This window comes from Ambystoma mexicanum, chromosome 8 (assembly GCF_040938575.1).
Source record: "Ambystoma mexicanum isolate Mex_15411 chromosome 8, UKY_AmexF1_1, whole genome shotgun sequence".
Taxonomy (NCBI): domain Eukaryota; kingdom Metazoa; phylum Chordata; class Amphibia; order Caudata; family Ambystomatidae; genus Ambystoma; species Ambystoma mexicanum.
The window spans coordinates 287,659,841-287,674,651 of NC_090929.1; positions in this window are offsets into that span (position 1 = coordinate 287,659,841).

The window sequence follows — 14,811 nt, forward strand, 5'->3', positions numbered from 1 at the left end:
GATTCTCTATCGCGAGTATCAACGCCAATAATTCTGCAGCTTGTGCTGAATAATGTGATGGTAATCGTGCACTAATGAGTACTCGAAATTCTCTGTTTGCCGTGTACTTAATCACAGCAGCGCCTGTATATCTCTGCCCATCATTTTGATTGATTCTCAAAGAGCCGTCAACGAAGACAATTTCTCCTTCTGCCAATGCTATTCTTTTACTCTGGGAATCTCATCATAAAATTCTTTGTAGTTCGCGCAATCATGGATTGGCTCTCCTTCAGTGACTGGCTCTGCTACAAACATAGCCGGGTTCAGTATCTTATATTGAATTATCTTAATCGATGGATTTGATATGATCACTTCATAAGCAGAAGCTCTCTGAGATGTCAATGTGCCTTTTGGTTTCTCTAGAATGGCAAATAATGCATGCTCGACGAATAACGTCATTGAGCATCCCATCACAATGGTTGTAGCCTTCTCCATGGTGAACGCAGTGGCAGCTAAACTTTGTTTGCATGGGAAGTGACCCCTCATTACTGGGTCTAGATTCCGACTGTATAATGCCAGGGGCTTGTACCCCAATGTGGTTCTCTGTGAGAGTGCTGCTGTGATAACACTGCCATTTGTGTGTGAAAACAGGTAGGATTCCTCTGCATAATTGGGAATCCCTAAAACTGGCGCCGTGCAAATAGCCTTTTTGAGTTCAACAAACCCTTCTTCCATGGTCTCGGTCCACACAATTTTTTCTTTCGTCACCTGTGCTTTCTTTAGGGCTTGTAACAAGGGCTTGGTGTATGGGCTGTAGTCAAAGACCCATGCCCTGACATAATTGCATAGTCCTAGAAAACTCTGCATTCGCTTTATCGTGTGTGGCCTTGCTGTGTTTAATATTGCTTCAGCCCTTTCAGGGGTAACCCTTTTCCCATCATGTGAGATTAGCTGGCTTCATACAGCGCTTCTTGTTAACAATACTGTAACTTCTCTTTGTCAACTTTATATCCTTTCTTAGCCAATACAGTCAATAGCTGAATAGAATCGTGTATGCACGTTTCTTCTGTCGTGCTGCAAATTAAGATGTCATCCACATATTGCAAGACAACACTCTCTAATGCAATATTGCTTAATTCCATCTTGCAGTGCCCCAGTGGTAACTTGGTACTTTTCAGACGCATTTGTCTGAACGTGAATGAGTCTTTGTGCAATGGGATTGAGAAAAATGTGTTTTTCAAGTCAATCTCTGTGAAATATTTCGCCTCAACGGTTATATTGCATAGGATTGTGGACGGGTTAGGGACTACAGGGAACTCGGCCTCTACAATATCATTTATCGGCCTTAGATCTTGGAATAAACGCCAAGACCCTGCCTTTGATTTTTTGATAGGGTAAACTGCGGGATTGCATGATGACTCTGACACCACTAAAATACCCTGCTCCATCATAGCAGAAATTGTTTTGAAAATCCCTTCATCTGCTTCCCTAGACATGGGATACTGTTGTGCTTTTGGTAAAATTGCTCCTGGTTTCAATTTAATCTTTACTTCTCTGACTCCTTTCAACACGCCTACGTCATAAGGGCCTGTAGTCCACACTGAGACAGGCACCTTTGCCATGTCATCATCAAAATATTCAGGATGTTTTTGTGCCAGCATCATTCTCTGGGGCACCTCTCTTTTGATCATTTTCACCCAATAAATGAGATTAACCTCAACTGTTGTTTCATCTACACCTATTTGCTCTTCAAACAGATCGTCATCAGTGACGTCAGTCAATCTGTATCCTTCCTCAATGGCGATTACTGTTCACCATTGTCTGCCTTCGTCATCACAACCGTCAGTCAGTGCCATTTTTCCTCGCACTATGGCTGTGTGTATTGCCAAGGGAAACACTCGTCCTTTTTGCTCATGCATAGGTATTCTCGGCCTAAATAGAAACTCATCGGAGGTTCTCATGGTTTTGTCTGCAAGGCCTGGTAGCCCTGTCATTAATATACACACTCAATACGCAAATATTTCTGGTTCCAATGGAACAGCTCTCATAGCTGTTTGTCCTGCATATGCTCTAATCATTTTGCATATGTTCAAATAATGAATTCCTGGAATTGAACATATTATGCCCTTCTACGTGAACAAGATTATCATGTTTAACTTTGTCATTAGGTTTTGCCCCAATATATTTACTGGGGTTTGCCTTAAAAACAGCAGTGGCACATTCATGTCACATTCTCCTATAGAAACTGGAAGTTCTTTTCTAAAAGGAACACAACTTGTTGCTCCTGTGAAGCCCTGAGTATTTATGGCATCGCCGGACAAGGAAAACTTGCCTTCACGGATACACGAGCGTATTGCACCGGTGTCAACTAAGAAGGAATAATCTTTATCCCCTATAATCACACCTACCCTTGGTTCCTCGTGAGGGTTTGGTGTCACTGATAGGATAGAACACATCAGGTTTCCCAGCGAACTGTCCTAGTCCATTTATAACTTCGTCTCATGCTGAGTGAATGGACTTCCTCCATCATTAGTGTTATTTCTCATTCCAGAATTCAGTACATGTCCTGTACTTGTAGTCTGTAGCAGTTGCATCGGTGACTGTTGAGACAGTCCTTGCAGGAAATTTGTCATATTCCGAGGTTGCAAGCTTTGCTGTGCTCCAGGCACTTGCTGTTGCACCGTGTGATTTTGTGCAACTCCATTTCCACCCTGCTGTAAAAACACAGGTGGATTCACCATCCTTACTCTTGTTCCTTGGTCATTTTGCACCATGCCTTGACTTCTGCATGTGCGTGCTAGATACCCTGTCATCCCACAGTCCAACATATTGGCAGTGGCCTAATTATTTGACCATTTGACAGATCCTGATTGCCATTTTGCATGTTTTGAAAACCTCCCTGGTTAGCTTGAAAGCCTTGCTGATTACTCTGCCATCCTCTTCCTCGAAAGCCTCTTCCCCTTGGGAAAAACCTGTTATTGCCTTGATCACCCTGCCCTTGATTATTGACCTGCTGCATGTTTGATCCGTCTGTGCTAGTTTTTGACAATTTCTTCTGCACTCATTTTGCCTCTTCAGCTTTTCGTGCAGCCTCTTTTTTGCGATTTTTCTCTTGCAGCAGCCTGCAATAGTGAGCTATGGTCAACTGTATTTCAGACCACGGTTTGGCCTCATTTCTTACCCATTTCTTGAGCTGCTTCTGACCTGATCTGGCAGCCCTTGGCATAAAATATGGTAGAACACGGGTATGGATTTCCCCCAAGATTCACGAGTTTCTAGCACCCATGCATCTTGGAAATTCTAAATGTAAAGCAAAGGATCCTCTGACTCCTTAATTTTATGTGTCATTATAGCTCCCATGTCAGAAGTATCCAGGTATAGCAATTGTAATGCTTTCCATAACACAGCTCCTCAATTGTTAAACAGAGCTCCATCATGCGCAGTATTAACTGTAGTTACGCCAGGGTAAGCTGCACATGTCCACACATCGCCCGCTCTATCACCAAGTATGGAGATTAAAAGACCCTTAATATCCCGATAGCTAATGTATTCCTTCCCGTAATTTTTTCTAGCTCATATATCAATTTTCCGGCTCCCGATGTTAACATTGGAAACATATTTTTCTGATTTTCTCGATCCATGTGTGGCCAGGGTATATACTGTGGCCTCATTCCTCCCTTTTCGAGTAACAGGAATTGTAACACATGGCACTCCTTTTCCTCTCTCATAATTTTTCTATCCACTGCAGGGGTAATATTCCTGCATCTCCGTCTACCTGGCAATGTCCTTAGTCTGCTCACATAGGGTGGTGGAGACACCCGCCTCTGACTGTAAGATACTTCTTTGTATCGGTCTGACTGTTTGGCTGACTCAGATGCCTTAGGTGCAGATCCACTAGAATCTGACCACCTTATTTCCTTTCCTCTAGAGAAGCGTTTTTTTGTGTCTTCTCTCATCTTCTCTTTCCTCACATTCCTCTCTTTCCGCGTCTGATATTGTCTGTGTCCAACTCGTGCAACTTCTCTCATCCTCCTCCTTCCTGTTTAGCGTCAACCTATCTAGGGACAGCTCTCTATTTCTGCTACTTTGGGAGGCATCCTCAGTGTCGTGCAACTGAGTGCCCTCCAGACACTCGTACTCTCCTTTCCCTTGGGGTACCTGTCCTAGCCCAATTTCATCATATATTCTATCGATCGTCTCTCTCCGATGCTTCTGGTGTCGAAGTCATCTTCCATATTTGCCCTAGACATGCCTGGTACTAAATCGTACTCCGGAAATAATTCTTCTATTTCTTCCCAGTCTACTACTGGATCAGGTTTTTTAACCTCTCTTTCCAGATATTCAAGATCCCGTGCTCTCTGTCTTCGCTTACGTTCTATGTCGTCATCGAATTCTCTGTGCTTCCTCGCTTCCTCTCTGACCCTATCTTCTTCTGTTTCCTTGCATCTCTACATTCATTTGCCCTTCGTATTTCCTCATCCCTTCATCTCTTTATTCTCTTTTCCCGTATCTTTTGATCTTCTTCTTCTATTCTCTTTTGTTCATGCCTATGCTGATCATTAGCTGCTCTTGGTTTATGATTGTGTTTCCTTTCTTGCTCTTCGCGATACAACTGCTCTCATCTCTGTCTGTCCTTTTTTCTGATTCCTTTATCCCTCAATTGCTTTTCCTTTTCCTCCTCTTTCCTTTTTGAATCATCTGGCTCTCCCTTTTGTCTCACGTCCTCAATGTCTTTACCATCGAGTTTCAATAAAATCTGACCTCTAATCCATTTGTTCTATGTGAATGCCATCTCATCAGTTCTGTCCACATCTCCTTTCCATCTCTTTCCCTCTCTTCGCATATCTAGAGATGTACTTGGTTGTGCTTGGTCTCCTTTTTCTTTCTCGCGTCTCACATTGTCCCTCGAGACTTTGGAGGTACTATCTCCGTCTCTGTCCTTGTCTGGGTTTTCGTCACTACTTTGCGTAGGTGACTCATATGCCAGGTTGCTATATCCCGTGGCTGCTTTAGGCTCCCTCAACGGATATAATACTTTGTCTTTACTGGCTTTGATTTTTGTTTCAGACGGGGCGGGTGGCGCAGAAGATTTCACCCCCCTCTGTTCATATGTTAAGTATCCAATCTAACTGTGGCTCCTCCTCCTTTTCCTCTTGGTACATCTTCCAAAGCTCTAAACTAGCTAGGCGTTTGTCTATCTTTTTGCCATTATACGTGGCGTACAAATATGTCATCATGAGTTGCAGGACCGTTTTAGATAGCAATCCACCTTGGGCCATGGCATAAACATTTTGTTGGCGGTTCCTTTAACCCATTCTGCACTGTACTTCTTCAGCTTAGGTGCATTTTTTGGCAACTGTTTGCACAAGTGTACTAACGGTGTAATGTCTTCCATGCTTAAATCTGTTCTCCTCATATAACACTTTATTGTGCTTTACATTTCTCAAACAAAATCAACAATATGAGCAAGCACCAATCGTCACAAGCTCCAATCCTGTTTTTTTTAGAAAAATTAACTTTTACTTTTTCAAACAGCAACCATCTATTCATGTCATACAATGTTTTTTCTATTCAATCGCACAATTTTCATGCTATTTCCCCCAAACATTTTCTTACCTTGTGATGTCAGAAAAAATAAAAAAAACACAAGACAGACATGACAGACTAGACAGACACCGGCTACATACATCTCATGCCCCTATCATTATTCCGACATGGAATGTAAGCCCATTTCTTTCAAAAACGTCTTTAACTTTAATCGTTTTGGTCTCCTATAGAATCCTATTTTTTTTCAGGACTTTAAATGCAGGCTTCTTCTAGCGCTATATTAAAACCTAGGTATCTCGGCATATACTCCTCTCTCTATTCTCGGGTATCCTCCCGGTATCTCTCTCTATTGCTCGGCCACCCTCGAGTCAATATTTTTCCCCTTATATATACATTATACTCTTACTCTGACGTTATTTTAGTCCCACCTCCCTCCATTACCTTCCCTTACTTGTTCTAAGGCATGCAACTTTTTGCCAAAGCATTTAGTCTTTTTCACTCACCGTTCGCATTTTTTTCCTCTCTGGATGCTCGGGATCACCACCTTCATTTCCGCCTCTCCTTGCCGTTCGTCCGACTAGCTGCTCGTAGAAGTGAGAAGGGGTTTGTGGGGGAAAGTACAGGTTCCTTCAGACCTAACCTGCAGGGTTTTTAATTAAACTATCCACTACGCAGGCCTCTCGTTCTACTCAGCCGAATGGTAAAGGACATGTGATATTGCTGTGGACCTAGAGTTACTTATGTCGACGGCTAACGAGTGTCTTAAATTGATTCTAATCAAACCATCAATCTCTGCTACCAAGTGTGCAGCAGGGACCCCAACGGGCCCATAGGACTGGGGGTTTCCAAACAGCACTTTAAGATGAGTAGCAGCATCCTTGAGATGGATGGGGATGCAGACTAATACTCTCGCATCAAATCAATAATGACATCACAATAGTTTGGCAAAGGGAGTCCGTTTAATAACAAGTACAAAAAACGAGGAGTTCATGAATATCAGCAAACGCTCGATCTTCCTTCTCGCTTCAACTCAAATTAATTTTAGAAAAAACAGAACATTTATATCGAACACTCGTCATCACTGACGTGTTACTCTTAAAACTTAGCATGCAACTTGATTGGTTTTAGGAAGGTGACTTTAATATAGGTATTATATCTGTATATGGTAATGGGGAAAGGGGATTGGATAAACAATGTCAGGTGGTGCATCTAAGCCCTTCCTTCAAAATGGCTACTGTAGACGTCACTAAAAGTATGATGTCTCATTGGTTCTACTAACTATAGGACCCTAGATTACACGGTGCACTATGATTGGGTTGGCATCAACCCCACTCATACTTTTCCACTTGCTCTTAGCAGCATGCAGAATAGCCGGCCAGGTGCAGGGAGTTTGTCTGCACCCCCAGCTTCCCTCCAATTTTTATTACAATCAATCATCACCTCAGTGGTCATGTGTCACTTATTTCTTTATGGTTGGCCTCGACAAAGCTTCTTGGACTGGGAAAGATAAGGTGTCTGGGCATGGCAATGGTCCATGTGCAGGTGTGGAAGTTTCATCCCTTCCTGCTGGTCTGGTAACGTGATTCTGACACTTATTCTTCATGTAATTTTGTGTATTTGATTTAATTCTGCGAGTCATCTTGTTAGTTCTCCAAATCTACCTCGGGGGGTGTGGATCACTATGCCCCCCCACCTGCTCTTGTATCTCAGGGCAATTGTGCACTGTGTTACTCCTAGGTTACTATACTATGGACACACAAACATAAGACACAAAGAAAACACATGAATCGATTCAACAATGAAAACACTTTTATTCATGCACAGCAATGCATGATGCAAACACTACTATAATGCAAATCTCCAATTTGCACCTTTTATGCTCTTGATACAAATCTACAATGCAATGCAATAACTGTAAGCTTCTAATGCAAGCAATCTAATAGCAACTTATCCAGCATATTCATACATATGGCAAGTGTCAGCATTCAGCATTCCTCTCTAATCCACACCATACTTCACACTCTCTCTCTAAGACAATCCCTGTCTGATTTCCCCATCTGTAAAACCCAAAGCTCTGTGTGAGTGTCTCTCCTAATTCCCCATTGGCACGTGTCTTATTCAGAACAATACTCCCCTCTTGCCATGTGCAACCTTCCCACTCTGCAACCAGCCAGTCAGTTCGGACCAGGCCTCTCAGTGGTGTGGTCTTCCTGCCAACTCTCTCTGCCAGTCTGGTCACTCGAACTGCCTCAATGCCTCTGCCAAGCTCTTGATCTCTCCCAAGCTGATCTGCCAAGGCTGCATGCCAATGCCTCCATTAACCCCACACCAAACGCCTCTCTCAAACTCAAAGTCAGAGTCAGCTCCATCCACATCTACAACTAGAACTAGCAACTCCCAAAGCCTCACCTCTGAATATACTATTTAACGATGTACATAAATCTCTATGATTACATGTCTCTCTAAGCTAAAATGCACTCTCTTTCTATCTGTCAGCATTTCTAAATCCGAGCAGTGCTTGAAAGTCTGTGATGCACTGCGTGTTCTTGTCAATTACTGTGTGTGCTTGTCATCGGGACATTTGTACATAATATCTATACCATGGCCTTCTGTGTTACGTGATATCATCCATCTCTCTCAATATTTCTCTTTTCACTCCACTGAAATCCCTCTTTCCCTCCATGTCTCTGTGCAAGGCTCCTCGCTCATTCTGCTGCCTGCCCCCACCTTCTCTGTCTGCGCACACCAGCCAGGCAGTCCTGATAAGCCAGCCCTTCTCCGTTCTCTACTAAGGCAAGAGTCACATTATCTGTGTCTAAACAACCAAACTGTTTACGCATTCCTCATTGCCCTGTAACTCAAAACAACTTCCCTGCAGAACCAAGTGGAGCTTCTCTTCTGTCTGTCTCATTCAGTATGGCTTCAAAATGCCATAAACCTCATGCTTTCTCTTCTCGTATGTAGTGCCTAACACATTTACTCGTTCCAAGTACTATACATAATGCAGACTCAATGCATACTCTAAGTGCACACTCATGCGTGTCTCTAAATGCATACATAATACATATAACATATCTCTACATGTGTCTAGCAAGGCACTTCAAATATAACAGGCCTCTTTCTATAGCAATGCAAATGGCTACATATATGTGGATAATGGATAACTAATCACACTACTAATGTCACTACTAATCAGAATGATGGATAACTAAATCCCTAAATGGATAAATGATTCTCTAATGATAATACTACAATGCTTCTCCATAATATCTGGTTTTACAATGGTCCATGCTTATGTGTGGAAGTTTCATCCCTTCCTGCTGGTCTGGTCACGTGATTCTGACACCGTGAAATCATCTTATTCTTCATGCAATTTTGTGTATTTGATTTAATTCTGCCACTCGTCTGCCATCTTTGGTTTATCTTGACCTTTCTGAACAGGATACTCTGTTCTTCTTCTCATTAATTGTATCCACTGTTGGCCTATTTCAGACGATATGACCTTGACTTCTTGGCATGGTTATCTACGTCTGAGTTTCTCTCTGTCTTTAATTCTCGATTTGTTTGCTGCAAAACTCTCCTCGTGAGACCTTTAGTAACCTTTGGTTGATTCTGCTCTTGTGCATAGTGAAAGTATACTTATGTAAGTGCTCTTTTTGAGGTAGATATGATTAGGTGGCGCTTGCCGCAATCTATCTTACTACTAAGCGTAAGCAAGCCTCACGATTACTGTGCTTCTTGCAGTTACTTTGCATATGTAAACGGTTAAATTAACTGAATATGTTCATTGTGCTTATGGCGTAATTTTCTGAAATTTTGGATTAGGATGTCACTAATCCATGGTATTTCGTCTCTTTTCATCATTCACAGCTCGTCATATCTTCTATATGTGAGTCAGTTTGGGTTCTTATGACATCACCATTCATCTTCCTTTAGTATCTTTTTATTTTCTTCAGGTATTGTATTCTGACAATCTTCATTCTGTCTCACTTGTCGATATGGTTTTCTCAATGGGTACCTTACTGTCCAGGTTTTCTTAGGTGTCGGTACTTCAATAGGTGCTGTTATTCTGATAGGTACTGGACAGAGCCCCACTGTGGCTCTCTGCTGGTTTATTTGCTCATCATACGTCACATATTTTGGCGTGAATGTTCCTGGTACTTCAAAATGGGCAGTAGGAGTGTGAATCGTGCTTGGTACCTCCTCTACAAAACCAATAAAAATAAATAAAAATGAATGGGCCAAGCAGGACTCTGTGACCTACCATCAGCGACTAGTGTCCTCTAACTTGCATTTGATCCTTTTAATCCTGGGGGACTCCACACTCCCTCAACTCGTGGTAAACATTTATAAAATTGATGGGGTCATTATCGAACGAATTGTAGCAGGGTTTTAAACACAAACATTGTGGGGTGGACACCTGGTTTAATGATGAATGCAAAACACTAGCAAGAACACTGCTGGAAGTCTTGAAGGAACCAGATAGCCTGAAGGGGGAAATTATCAGGATTAGAGCTAATTACAAGGCGGCTGCAGAGAAAAGGAGAGACACCATGAAAAAATAGGCGTGGGAGGATTTATTAACATCTATCTCTTCCAATGACACAAAAGCCTCTGGGAATTTGTTGCACTAGGACCGCATTGCAGGGGAATGCAAACCCTAACTGAAACACATGTTGAGGTAATGGGCTGGGTGGACCATTTCTCTTTGTTATATGAGGGTTCTGTTGTACATTCTAGCGCAGGGAAGTGTGGTGTTCCATTTTATGTTTCAGTGAAGGAAGTTGAGGGTGCGTTTGTTCAGCAAGCATGCAATCGAGCCCCGGGCCCAGATGCAGTCCCAGCAGATCTCTAAAACGAATTGGTGCCTCTATGGGCCCCACTGGTGCCAACTTTTTTTAATGCTTTCCCTCTTGGTAAAGCACCATCATCTACCCTATTTTTGAGAAATGTGATGAAAAAGTCTGCTGGACAATAGACCTATATCCCTTTTGGACACAGCGCTCAACGTCTTTGGCTATATAGTAGCGGGACGCATTGAAGAAAGGATTTTTTCAAACTCCATGCTCTTGGATATTCAATATGGCTTTAGACCCGGGTTGGTAACCTGGGACCAAGACTTGAATTTATACTTGGAGGGGACCAATCTGTGTTTGGAAAGGGCGAGCCAATTTACTTGGCATTCATGGGCCTAAGCACCACCTCTGAACGGTGCTTGGGACCATGGGCTGTCCCGCTGGGATTTTGAGGGTTCTGCAACTGATTCATGCAGGGATTCAGGCGTGTGTTCACTTTGTGGAGCAAGGCCAATGTACTCCTTTTTTTTAGTTAACACAGGAGTGTGTCAGGGACGTGTCCTGGCCCCAGTCCTTTTTACATTGTACATACATGGTCTCTATAACGCACTTGTATACTCAAATGCAGATTATCCGCACGTGGGCAACAAACCCTTCCCTATGTTAGTTTACGCTGATGACACAGTCCTCATCGCTCGTACCCCAAATGCTGTGCAGAGACAGATTAATGTGTACACTGTCTTTATGACAAATTTGGACCTGCAAATCAACCCAACAAAGTCAGTTCTTATGACATGTGCAGCGGGGAGAAAGAAGAACGTTCAAATGCAAACCATGTTTAGTAGGGGGTCTTCTCGGCACCAGCATCTGCTGTGCATGGTGAGCTTGGTGCCACATCTCAGGCAGAAGAATGGTACCAGGTTCCCTTATTACATTGGCTTAGCATTTGGCCTAATCGCAAGGCAAGGGTAACTCGAGATATTATTCAGGACCTTGTTCGAAGAGGTCTGGCGCAACATTCCATAGTTAAAACATATTCATGGCTGTATGTCCCAGTTAAATGCTCTAAGTCTCTTTCCACTTGCTGATTTGCTGATCCACGGTGGAAACTATGTCTACAAAAAGAAGGTTTGTTATCTAGTTAAGAGAGGCGGGAATCGATTGAGCGCTCATTAATCTCTAATATGAAGCATACCATAGTGACTACTGTGAACACACTACACTCCTATTTGATGTATAGCAATAAGCCAGTAGATCGCTGGATTGAAACGAGAGCCCGATTTAATCGCCGAAAGCCATTACAGTCAGCCAGAAAGGTTCGGCAAAATGGCCGTGCTGTGCACCAGCAGTTGAACTTCTTCATTTTGTTTTGCTGTGCCCTTGTTATCTGCAGGGGAGTACTAGGTCTGGAAAAGACCCAGGGCTAAGCTGATGTCGGAACTGTTGGGACTCGGGGCTAGCTAGTCTTTTGGCTGTAGCTCCTGAGATTCTATCCGGGGCTACAACCAAAAGATCAGGGGCTATAGCCCCATTAGCCCCCCCCTAGCAACGCCCCTGGTTTTCTGCCTTGAGAAAGCAGATGCTTAGCTCTCTGCTGAGGCAAGAGAAATGCGGACAATGTCGCCCTGCAGGGACTTCTCTTCTGCAAGCATATTCACCCTGTGTAACGTGGGCCTTTTTTATCCTATTTTAGGAAGGCGAAGGCTTGGTCTGAGAGGAAACGATGTTCGGACCCTTTACTTGAATCTGTTACTCGTTTTCAAAGCATTGAAATTACATTCTCTGTTTTATCGATTGATTTAACGGGGTTTTATTGAAAACATTGTATTTATTACTGTCACAGTGCCGCTATTTTGTATCTTGCATTTTTATTGTATGTTTGATGCATTAAGACCAATAAACTAACTTTGATGACGATGTTATAGAAAATCTCTTTTAAAAATAATGAAAGCTTAATACTCGAAATTGTGCATAGAACTGGAATGCAAGCACCCCGTTCTGAACGAGGAAAATTTTCTTTGCAGCATTCGAGATCAAGAGACGTGGGAACTTTTATTTCACTTGTGTTTTGTAACATTTTTGTTAAAAGTGGGCAGTGGCATATACAAACACAACTTTTGGCCTGGTCGGTGAAGTGCGCAAAATAAAACACTCTAATAAAATAACTATGTCTCCCTTACTTTATGGGGACCACCACCGTACACCTACATCTATATGGTGCAGAACCCTCCTAGAATAAAATGCTGGGAGCACCAGTGGCTGTACCACTGCTATGCCGAAGCGGGCATGATCCGTGCGCGTGGCTCTGTGGACTAATGCATCCACTACAGGTGTATATGTGTGAATCCTGGCGCATCCACTTAACCCTTCATCCTTCCGTGGTTTAGAACATTAGCACCATTGAGCCGCATAGCCAAACACATCGCTGTAGCACCTAGCGGCCCCGTTGGGGAATACCATGTGCCTTATAAATGCACAGGGTGTGTTAAGTACTCTACAATGAAATACCAGCGGTTACATTTAATGATTATTTAAAAAACAAGAGGTACTGGTGGAGGACTTAGAATACCCTCCTGAAACAGAACAAGGCAAGTTGTTGTGAAGTATGTAGAGCAGAAACTGCAGAACCGCAGGCTCCACCAAGAGGCTGCGTGCCAGTTTATAGGCATCCCGAGGCTGCACTGTCTGTCCAGCCCAGATGAAATGAGCCAGTGCCAAGAAAGATCTCACCCAGGGGCGCAGATGACTTCATTGGCAAATGATGCCTAATTAACTTTTAACGGGCGGCTTAAAAAAGTAGGATGTGTCATTTGCAGCCAGCAATGTTGGAAAGGATTCCTGTGAGGTGTCAGGAAGCACTGACAGCAGCCGGGACCCGAGGAAGCCGGTGAGCCTTTCGCTCTCTCTCTCTCTCTCTCTCTCTCTCTCTCTCTCTCCATCTCTGACACCTCAAAACCAGGGATGTTATTTCATCAAAATGCCAGGATTAGCGGACGTGACATCACACGACCCTTGACCTCTTATGACATCACAGGAAGTGATGTTATGTGAGTCAACTCCGAAGTGACATCATGGGAACCAATGGAACTCGAGCTTTCACCCCTTCACAAAACAGGAAGGGGCATCACATAGCATTGTTCCTAAGTACACAACGAAAAATGTGGTAATGATAGCACTACAATGTGATATACATTTCATACAAGAATGGATCACCATATGTATCGTTAATATCAGTGTGTATAGGCCCATATTACCAAATTGCAAGCAGATGTCCATGGCCAAATGATAATAAGGTGTTATTATAAAGCACTTACACTTCAGTGCTTTATATAGAATATACATACAATATCACCAAACGAGTTGGAACTCATTTATCAACCTCAGAAGGATGAAAGGCTGAGCTGAGGTGTTTACGAACGGGCTTAATCAGTGCCTCACCCCTGAAGTGTGCCTGAAATAAACCTTTAATGAGTCTAGCAAATATTATATAGAATTCCAGAAAGACAAATTATTTGTTATTCCTATTCTTTCTTATTAAGGGTCACTGCTCAAAGTGTTATACTTGTGCAACCATCTTCCCTCAGAGGCCAGAACAAGAAAGCCAGCCACTCCAGAAACAAAGAGCCACATGGTGCTGGCCACAACCAGGTCAGGAGCATACATTTAAAACCACCCCTTTGTTTTTTAGGGGTAGCAAAGGAGACCACAGGGGTAGCAAGGGAGACCTCAGGGGTCGCAGTTGCGACCCCTGGAGGCCCCCAAATGATGTCTCTGCCCAAGACTACGGCTTGTAGGGTGTAACTGTTTAAACTAGTGCCCGACTCGCTCATTAAAATACCCATTCATTATATAAGAGCTACTCAGTGCTTTAAGTGGGGTAAGAAGTTGAGGGGAGCCCTCATTTGGGGGTGTGGCTTCCATGGTGGGCATGGCCTAAAAAGTGCACAAACCATAGTAAGGTACGCAAACAAATATATAAATGTTTGTAATCATTCATATATTTGTATGCGTACCTTACTATGGTTGGTGTACTTTTCAAGCCATCTTTTATAAAGCTTTGAGGACGGACAAAACCCGAGGTGTCATTGTCCATAGACAAAGATGCCTCGGGCTCGGTGATCTGTGCTCTGCAGAGCAGATAGATCACCAAGCCTGAGGCATCTTGACCCTTTGCGAACCCAGGAACTCCGTGATCTAATCTGCAGATTAGATTACAGAGCCCCCAGGTTCACCGAGGGTCAGTAACATAGGCAGTGGAAGCCAAGGGACCATAACTTTCTCTTGTAACCCCTCGTTCGAGGGGCCACAAGAGGAAGTTACAGTGACTGACAGAAGTGCCAGCCAGCCATAGCGTTGCTGAAACTAAAACTTCCAGTTTGAGCGATGCTGTGTCTGGCAGTCACTTCAGTCAGTCACACAACTGCCTGACTTTAAAATGGCGGGGGCATCTCCCGTCGCAGCTACTGCTGTGGCAGGATAATGCGACCCG